The sequence below is a fragment of the Mya arenaria genome, chromosome 14, assembly GCF_026914265.1.
Source record: "Mya arenaria isolate MELC-2E11 chromosome 14, ASM2691426v1".
Taxonomy (NCBI): Eukaryota; Metazoa; Mollusca; class Bivalvia; order Myida; family Myidae; genus Mya; species Mya arenaria.
The window spans coordinates 25,762,752-25,772,281 of NC_069135.1; the positions used below are offsets into that span (position 1 = coordinate 25,762,752).

General features: G+C 33.3%; 1 protein-coding gene across 3 annotated transcripts in view; it reads right to left on the bottom strand.

Annotated features, from left to right (window-relative positions):
* The window catches only part of LOC128217011 (plexin-A1-like), a 107,829-nt gene extending 99,012 nt beyond the window's left edge, over positions 1 to 8,817 (bottom strand). For 2 of the 3 annotated variants that reach the window (XM_052923804.1, XM_052923801.1), the window contains exon 1: positions 8,752 to 8,817. The gene's annotated coding sequence lies outside the window, so the exon portion shown is untranslated. Of the gene's footprint in view, positions 1 to 2,224; positions 2,251 to 8,751 lie in introns of those variants that run through there. The other variant, XM_052923803.1, reaches the window with a different exon arrangement.
* Positions 8,818 to 9,530: the final 713 nt, after the last annotated feature.

The window sequence follows — 9,530 nt, forward strand, 5'->3', positions numbered from 1 at the left end:
CGAAACAATATTGCATACTTCTTTTCAAATATGGGTGATCACAGCGGTACAATAAGTATTGGTGTAAAATTAAGTCTCATTTATCGAAATATCTAAATTTTATGACTGTTGGGTTAGACTAAATTTCTAGGCGCACATGGACAGGGCTTTAATGAATTTGATTTCAACCTTTTTTTTGCAGGAGCCAGAATTCGGCTACTTCCCAATTAAAAAAAGAACAGCTTTCCCAATGTTTAGACATTTGTTCCCTAAAAACTATCTGAAAAAAATGGAATATTTTATATATAATAGTTTCTCATCATATGCCAACATTAAATTATTCAAATACATGAGCTTAAAGTGGACATATTAAATTTTCCTTCTTTGATTCATTTTCTAGAAAAAAAAATCTTAAATGAAAGGGTTATTTTTGCTTTAAAAGCCTTGGTGGATTTTCTAACTGGGTTAAATCCACAATCCTTGATTGTAGAGGCACAAAAGCTTTGTTTACAAGCAGTATTCCAGGAGCCAATGACAGTGCCCAATTAAAGACTGATTGATTGTACATGAAGAAAAAATCTGCATTTAATATGAATTACTTTTTAAAACGTTTTTTTTTCAGCAAAATATATATATATAATTTTTGTGTAGTACAACAAGTTGGAGGGTATGTAGGCGATAATCTCCCATCAAAAATACAAGACTGGTAGTTGAGATGCCATGGCTCTAGATCTAAAGCCAATATAATTATATATATAAATATAATGATTGGTACTTGAAGATTGGACAGAGGCGATAGATAAAGATTTGCAGGTTGACACAGTTTATTTGGATTTCAGTAAAGCGTTCGATAGTGTAACGCATCGTAGACTTCTGAAGAAGGTGGAATCATATGGAATATCAGGGAAAATACTAGTTTGGCTTCAAAGTTTCCTGAGTGATCGCTTGCAACGTGTTGTATTGAATGGCCATAAATCAAACTGGAATTCAGTTATATCCAGAATACCTCAAGGATCTGTCCTGGGACCAATTTTTTTATTATCTTTGTAAACAATCTACCTGATGTAGTAAGAAGTATATGTAAGATGTTTGCTGCTGACTGCAAAGTTTATACTCCTCTTTCTTCAAGAGTGGATCAACAACATCTTCAAGAAGATATAGATAACCTGTGTCAATGGAGCAAGGACTGGCTTTTAAAATTTAATGTGCAGAAGTGTAAAGTAGTTTCTTTTGGTCGCAAAAGAGTTGACACTGACTACCATATGACTGACAGAGATGGAAATATACAACAGCTTAAAAGGGAAGACTCTGAGAAAGATTTAGGAGTACTTTTTACTGAAAGTTTGAGTTTTGAAAAGCACATCAGTAATACTTTGAACAAAGCCAACATGATTATTGGATTAATAAGAAGAAAGTTTACTCATATTGACAATACTCTATTCCTGACCTTATACAAATCACTGATCAGATCGCATCTGGATTATGGAAACCTGATATATTTCCAAATAACCAAGAAGTGTAAACAGATGATTGAAAACGCTCAGAGAAGAGCAACTAGATTAATTCCGGACTTGAGGGGATTGACTTACAACGATCGCCTACGAGAATTAAACCTCCCATCTTTAGACTTTAGAAGGAAAAGATTCGACATGATTCAAGTGTTTAGAATAGTAAACAATATTGATGACATTAGTATGACAACATTTTAATTTTCACCTTTGCTGACAATAGTGGTACCAGAGGACACAATTTGAAATTATTTAAACCTAAAGCAAGGAAATCATTACGTCAATTTTTTTTCGGCAATCGTACAGTTTCAACTTGGAATAATTTGCCACATGAATGAGTGAACACCACATCTGTGAATGCCCTTCAAGGCAGGTCTTGATAAACTCTGGAAAAACAAACGGTTTGATACTTCTGAAGTATATTAAGTCATACCGGAGGCGGAGAACTTATAGACGAAGCAGTTTAAAGGGATTTACTAGCCTTTTAGGGCTAAAGAAGTTCCCTAGACGACAAAAGGTAGACAAAAGGTATAACAGCCCAGTTAAGAGGATCCATATACAGTCATCGAAATAAGTGTTTTGGATGAACAAGCCCGAATTCATATACTACTGTTTGGCATTAACCTTTTTAACACCCAAACACTGAAGGAAGCATTTTAATAGTGCAGGGCTTGCTGACTTGATACAGAAAATATTTTGAAAATAGTTATACAACAGATTGTTATTGAAACACTTACATTATTTCATCAAAACTTCTCTTCACTTGAAATTTTTCGTTGCACTTCCTGGTTTAATGCCACCTAATTTCGCGGGTAAAAGGGAAGTAACTTTCAGGTGTTAGTCAAAACGACGTTTTAGAAACGGTCCTATGTCAGAAGTTCACCACAAAAAATGCGTGTCTAACAACGATTGTGAGACTACATTTTATTATTACAAAGCGTACTGTTCAACTCATTTTCTCTGAAATAATTAGGCAATCTTTATTCAATCAATGATCTAATACAAAAAGCTAAAATCAGAAGCCCAATTTAACGGTATTTGTAGAAATATGAAAGTATAAATGGATGTGAGGATACCTCGTTTACACAACAAGAATAAGTAGACTACTTCCTTTCCATGCCTGGCATATCAGTTGAGGCCAGCAAAAGTGTAACATCCATAAATCATGATACAAACAAGTAGCACATCGGCGTCTGACAATGCAATGCGTCCATTCCACTGCCGTATGATATGCAGAGCATGCATCGGCCAAATGAGACATCCCATATTTGTATCAAACTGCATATGTGACAATATAACCATTAAAGGGTAGCCATCCAATGGCTATCAAAATAAAAAATATCTTGTTGAACTTTTATAAGTAATACATAGCAAAATGCATGGAAAGGCCCATTCACATTAAAAATTAAACTCAGTTTAGAGCCACAAAACCAGGGCCAAAACGGCGATGAACTAGAGACAAAAACGTATGAACACCACACATGTAGTTTTTGAGATCAGCCAACATCAATTTAACAGCCCGCTAAAGGAAATCTTTCGTTCCAAGAACGATTGTAAAACAACAGACTTCATCCATCGCAAAGGCCTCCGTGGCTCCGACTTAGTATCACTTAAAAAGGGTCTCATCGATGTCTCTCGTTCAAAAAGACAATCTTATTCAAATCAATACATACACATATATAACAAACATCAATTTTGACTGATTAACCTTAATATACTTACTAAATAATGCATTTATGGAAAATATTAATTACTGATGACAAGATTGTAACCGTGTATTCAGAAAGCGCAAAATTATTAAATGATTGGTAAAGGCTAAAAGATTCACTCTGGTCTACTATGTTCTCATAAGTTATAACACCGTGTTTTATGCTCATTTCTTTCAAATTAATCTCGGTATCTTTCATAAGAACCATTGTTTTCCACATTTATTCATTTTTTTGGAATATTAAACAATATTAAAAATTGTGTTAAATCTTAATTGGGAGTAAGAGTGCATCTTTAAGTAAACTATTAATGATCCTCTTCGCTCTACCGGATATAACTATCTGCATAATCGAAGAAGCTTGAAAAGAATAGGGAACAAGAGCTAGGAAAGTTTTCTTCCTGTTTATTTGTTATGTTTTTTCTGTATTACGTGTCTATATTATTGTCTTCCTTGTTCTATCGCTAACGCGTCGAGTATTAGGCCGATCCAATTGTTATAAGTGTATTGTATACGTATATATGCATATTTGCAATTAAGTTTATAGTGGTTATCTTGTTCAGCTCGAGAACATTAAGTCAGATATAGAATCCCTATTGCTTTTGCCCTCCTGGTTTAATATATTTTATTCAACATGTATGTATATTAACCATGAAAAATCTCAAAAAATGCAGTAATAAATTTACTTATGATTTACATGTATTGAATCGGATTGAAATGAAAGCATAGCTCATAAAGTCTCCCACCTGTCTTTTATCATGACGGTATATGCATTCATATATATATTTATGAATGCATATTTTTAATTAAACCTGCACTCATTTGCTGACCTGTGACAGGCTAATGTATGAGAGGGATTATGCATATCTTAGCCTAGATGAATAAGCACTGTTTCTAAGACTGTATTCGGACATTTTAAAGTATTATCTGTGTTCGGTCATTGAGTACTTGAAGATAATTGCTGGCTGAGATGAGGCTTAGTACGGTTTTTTATGGGGGGTTTTATTGGTTTGTATTTTTTTCTATATATTTTTATTTATTTTCATATAAGTTTGCATTGTATGATATGTATGAATATTGTAACCACACTATCGTACAGCATGGAACTCTCACGGGTCCTTTCTGTATGGATATAGGTCCGTTGACGAACAAAAGTGTCCTTAAGAATATCCCGTTCTTAACATTCCTTAAAATAAACTACAGCTATCACAGGAATGACGACTACCCCCAAACGCCGTTTACACACATTGTATTAATCATTGATTCAGGCAGATATCAAAATATAACTTATACTACATGATTATTTATAGTGAAGTTATTATATTCGCCACAAGGGCACTACAACGATGTCAAAACAAATATTAAACTATAAAAGTACTTCACTTCCGAAACCTATTCAACTATATATATAATATTTAGTTTCAACAGTTTATTCGAGTGTTAGACGAAAATGTTGCTCCTAATTAAACTATGCAATTGAAATACCTTATCATCCTGAAGTGTACTACATTTTATGGCGGTCGTGTGAACCAATCCTCAGAATAATACCTCTTAAATGTTAATGACTTCACAAGCCCAAATATAGCTATAAAATTGAATAAAATACATGGGCAAATAACTCTTCAACGACCGCCAATAAACCGACAAAAATATGTAATACACTAGCACACTTAGTGGTGATGATGTGTTTCAAGTAAGAGATCAACCTCTCCTAATATGTGGACGAATATTGATCCAGAGCAAAGAGCAAAAAGAGATAAAAATGGCACATTAACTTTTGAAATAAAATCATCGGTTTTTGATCTTTTTACATGAAATTTACCGCACTTTGCAGAAAGCATAGGTAACATATTACGCGCTTCACATAACATCAAGTTTATAAGAATACTGTCACTTTAGATATGCATTCCAGTTCAATTTCATGTGGGACAGATTGCTAACTCGATAATGTCCTTTCGTGCAAGACAAAACAAGGCTTATCTCAAAAGTCGCCATATATATGACAAAGTTTTTGATAACTGGACGTGGTGTTGAAAATCAGAACAAAATTGGGAACATTCTACCTTTATAATGTCGCGGGAAGTACGAAATAATATAACACCAACTCCACACTAACAATATCATTATGTGAACGTCGATAATTGTTGGCGCTACTTTGGTAGCTCAAGGTAAGTTGGCGTTTTTATTTTTATTAAGACGGAATTGCTTGAAAAGGACACATGTTTGCCTCTAATGTTGTTATTTTATACTTAATTTATTTTAAAACAATTGTGAAAAAATCTTTACTATTTAATGCTTATTTTACCAATAATGTGTAAACACATTCTACATAAAAGAAATAACTCTCTTTATTCCAAACGAAATCGAACGAAAAATAACCTGTTAAGCAATCTTTGAAGACAATATTATATATTCGGAAAAAATGTTTACTTTTTATATCTCTGTACTCAAAACCCTTTCAAATGGTACCTAAATCATATGGGTCACAAAATCCACTAAATGCACGTATTTGTGGGTTGGATTCCTTATTAACAGTTTGAGTATAACATCGTTGATATTAATTTGTAGTTTTCTGCGCATGTTCCCATGGTTGGATTGCCCATCAATCAAGTTGTTATAAATTTGCAACGGACATATAAAACTGGTCAGCCGCCAGGGTAAGTTACAATATCATTTGCAGTGGAAATAAGCAACTGGTAAGCCGCTGGAGTTTTAACCATCTACAATGAACATAGGAAACAGGGCATCCGCTAGGTCAGGTCAAGCCATCATTTGCAATGAACATAGCAATCTGACCAGCCGTTTACAACTGGTCAGCCGCTCGGGTAAGTCAAACATTAATTTGCAATGGACATAAAAGACTGGGCAGCTGATGAAGTAAGTCAAACCATAATTTGCTATGTACATAGATAACTGGGCTGCCGCTAGGGGTAGTCAAATAATCACTTATAATGGACATAATTGGCTTTTAACATGTATAGCTGGGCTGCCTCTATGTTAATTCATCCAATCATTTGCAATGAACATAGGAATCTGGTCAGCTGCTAGGTCATGTCAAACAATCATTTGCAATTAACATAGAAAACTGGTCAGCCGCCACTGGGAAAACAAACCAGCGCTTACAACAGTTTACTGGTCAGCCGCTCGAGTAAGCCAAACTTTAATTTGCAATGGACATAAAAGGCTGGGCAGCTGATGAAGTAAGTCAAACCATAATTTGCTATATACATAGATAACTGGGCTGCCGCTAGCGTAAGTCAAACATTCGTTTGCAATGTACATAATTTGCAATGAACATAGATGACTGGGCAGCCGCTAGAGTAAGTCAAACCATCATTTGCAATGAACATAATTTGCTATGGACATAGATAACTGGGCAACCGCTAGAGTAAGTCAAACACTCATTTGCAATGTACATAATTTGCTATGGACATAGACTACTGGGCAACCGCTAGAGTAAGTCAAACAATTATATGCAATAGACATAGAAAACTGCTAGCAAAGTCATCACGCCACCACGCATCACGCGAAGATATTTATTCCAAATGTGAGCATATTCTTTTATTTGCAGTACATTTTTTTGTAAAAACTTTAATAAATGGAACTTTACCAACTTAATTGTTATATGAAAAACGTTTATAAAATATTTTTTAAAAACATACACATTAATATACAAGAAGCTGATTCCAGCTATTTTCGTACGTGGCTACTCATCAAAGGAAATCACTGCGTAGCAGGTTATCATATCATATTGGTAATGGTAACAATAGCTGTTGTCCAACTCCTTTTATTTCTTGCTACGATAAATATTACCTGTTATTAATATCTATAATGTCACACAGCAATTATGCAAGTGACACTCGAGCGACCTGATGGCCATAGAGACAGAGAGTGAACAGCGCTGGTTCCATACGCAAGCCTTAACATTCAACCGTAATTAACATGTACAACACAGTTATATATTTTCTTGTCCTTTCGGATCATTGTCTCATGAATGATTCTTGAACAGATAACCGCTTACGTCGTGTTAAATGAAGGTGTGACAATGGCCGTTTTAGTATTTTAACAGATTCAATCTACTAAGATAGCTGTTTCATACTTTGGGTTTTATTTTGTGCTTTCGATATATGTTTAAAATAGTGGTTAATTCAAATTACATTCGAAATGAATTCAGTGTACTCAAGCAGCTCAATGTATTAAACGGAGTTTTCTTTGGTTTTAGCTATACTTAATCAAAATAACTGATGGGTCAATAGTTATCCAATAATTTTACTGTTGACCAATCAAATTTCTTTTATATGCAAACTAGCCCAAAAGATAGCCTATTGATAACCAGTTATATACAATGGGCTGTAGACAATTATGCGGATTTTGGATGCCTGGGGAACCCGTATTATTTTGGTATTATTTGTATGTGTAGATAAAGAAAACTTTTACGGGAAATACTACAACCAATAATTGTCTTGCCATACATAGATTGAAAAAATATGTCATTGACGAGCAAGTATAGCCACTGTAATACTTGTGTGTATCATGTAATTCCTGTCGTTTATTTCACATACCGGTAATCTGCAAGCAATATCTTTCATATGATTCCAAAATTTTGTAGGGTCACTAGGCATCGACATCTATCATTAAGGTTAATGAATTGATCAGACAACTCGCTCTTTTGTGGGTAATCCAATTATTTAGAATTGAAGCAAGTTGGTTAAATTCAAAATGAAAGATTTAAAGACAAAAATTGATAACGGTACATCACGGAATAACTGTCAGCTATTTTGTCATAGTTTTCATGCGTAATTTGCCATTTCTTTATGTAGGCATTACTACAACAATACGTAAAAACATTTTTATGAAAGTTCGGGTGGGGCAACGTTTCCGATGGAAGCGATAATAAAAACGATGAAAGGGTAACAACGGCGACTATGCGAGACCACATTGCCGAAGAAAGTGGGAGCAACGGTCAGGGGATTGGGTAATTATGAGTATGGGAAGGCTAACAATTACGACGGAAATGGTACTTATGGCGATCGCAGGGGAAACAACGACGCTCTGAAGAGTAACAGCTACGATGACGGGATAATAATTAACACAGCGGATAGGCTACAGTTATCATCATACAATTACTATTGGTTTCAAAGATATAAGCTTCAGTAAAAGTATAAACAAAGAAATTAAATATCATCATTTTATTACAAACTATTAATGTTATTTGATCATCATCATCATATTATTATTATTATTATTATTATTATTATTATTATTATTATTATTATTATTATTAATAACCATTATTATTATTATTATTATTATTATTATTATTATTATTATTATTATTATTATTATATTCCGTTTTACTTATATATATATATATATATATATATATATATATATATATATATATATATATATAATTACCTATTTTATATTTATTTTATGCATTAAAAAATCATTTAAATTATAAATATAAACCACCAAGTCAATAAAAAATGCAAATGCCACAATAAAAAACTTCTATTTTAACAAATTCGAACAAAGTTTAACTAAAAAAGAACTTACTGAAATTTAAGTCGAATAAACAGCCAGTCTATCCTAATCGAATTCAGATAGCTATATGCCCGGTGACAAAATAAAGACAAACCAGGAAGTTAACATAATTTGAAGATTTAAAACGATTAAGACTGTTCACATGCCTCTTAGATACACTTGTAGGTCAACGAGTTTACAGCAATGAGGTTCAAATTGTTGTTAAATATAATTCAATATATGAATTGTGTGCATTACATGGACACTACCATCAGCCAACAATTACCAAAAACATCCTGTTTAAAGGAAGGCTTGTCAAGGCCAAACAAGAGATTCATGCAACACTACGAAACAACAAGTTTATGTAGGCAGGTCAGAATCATCATTTTTAGATTTGATCGAAGAAGTGTAACAACACTTTTTTCATTTCCACGCTTGAACTGTACCCATTTTGTCAGGTTCATTATTGACTTAACCCTATAAAAACAGTACAATCTATGTTTAGCCAATAAATTTAGTTACAAATGGAAGGAAAAACCAAGACCTTAAGTTGAAAGGTAAGATTTTTTTTGTCCAGTGGTAATAAAACATTACGGTCAGGTAAAACAAATTAGGACAGGCACAACTAATTTCTTTGTTTTATAGGCCTTATGAAAATTTACAAGCTGTGTTGAACAACCTCTTTTATTATTTTATTACTTCTTGTTTAAGTGTATCTCAGATAACTGACAGTTTCAAAAGAATAAAAATACCCTCTTCAAAGATAACAACCTGCTTCAATAAATGATTAAGATTTCATTTTTTTTTTAAAA